The 1,066-nt window shown below is 39.8% G+C and overlaps 1 protein-coding gene across 4 annotated transcripts in view; it reads right to left on the bottom strand.

The window, feature by feature from the left end:
* LOC106879395 (protocadherin-18) overlaps positions 1–1,066 on the bottom strand; it is a 110,617-nt gene that overhangs the window by 13,091 nt on the left and 96,460 nt on the right. The gene's annotated exons all lie outside the window — the stretch shown is intronic.

Genomic DNA, 1,066 nt, shown 5'->3' on the forward strand with positions numbered 1-1,066 from the left:
AGAGAGAGAGAGAGAGGGGAGAGAGAGAGAGGGATAGAGAGAGAGAGAGAGAGGGGAGAGAGAGAGAGAGAGAGAGAGAGTTATCTAATACATATCTCAGTAAAAGCAGCCTTCCATATGCAGTAAGTTTCATGGTATTCAGTGCTGCTGTAATATTTTTATGTACTATTACCAAAGGGCTTGACTTGGCCATCTATCCCAGCACACACACACACACACACACACACACACATATATATATATATATATGCTCAAAATTAGAAATTTTTTTTCTATGTGTACATACAATGTGCATGCGCATGCACACATATGCACATGCACGCAAACACACACATACATTCACAGATACATACACGCGCAAACACACATGCACACACATTTTCTCTGCTCCTTCCATTCTCTCTCTCTCTCTCTCTTTATCTATATCGATCTATCTATCTATCTATCTATCTACCTATCTATCTATCTATCTATCTATCAATCAATTTCTCTCACTCACTCATTCACTCACATATATGTTAAACCAGAGCCAAAGCATGAGCTGGCTTTTGGCACAAAATACTATTTGTGCTGTTGATGTTTGTTAAAGAAACAGGGTCCAGCTAAATAGATTAAATTAATACAAGAGGCTAATTATCAGCATCACTACAAGCAATGAAATTGCACGCATATAATTAAGGGAGCCTATTTATAACAACTTTAATTAATAAGTTTAGTTATTAATTTAATTAATTTAGTCATTTTTAGCTAACCTTACTTTACAACCTCCTATGTTGATGTTGGCACTCCGTCGCTTACGACGTCGAGGGTCCCAGTTGATCGATCAACGGAAACAGCCTGCTCATGAAATTAACGTGGCTGAGCACTCCACAGACACGTGTACCCTTAACGTAGTTCTCGGGGATATTCAGCGTGACACAGTGTGACAAGGCTGACTCTTTGAATTACAGGCACAACAGAAACAGGAAGTAAGAGTGAGAGAAAGTTGTGGTGAAAGAGTACAGCAGGGTTCGCCACCATCCCCTGCCAGAGCCTTGTGGAGCTTTTTAGGTGTTTTCGCTCAATA

This window comes from Octopus bimaculoides, chromosome 14 (genome assembly GCF_001194135.2).
Source record: "Octopus bimaculoides isolate UCB-OBI-ISO-001 chromosome 14, ASM119413v2, whole genome shotgun sequence".
NCBI classification, from domain to species: Eukaryota; Metazoa; Mollusca; class Cephalopoda; order Octopoda; family Octopodidae; genus Octopus; species Octopus bimaculoides.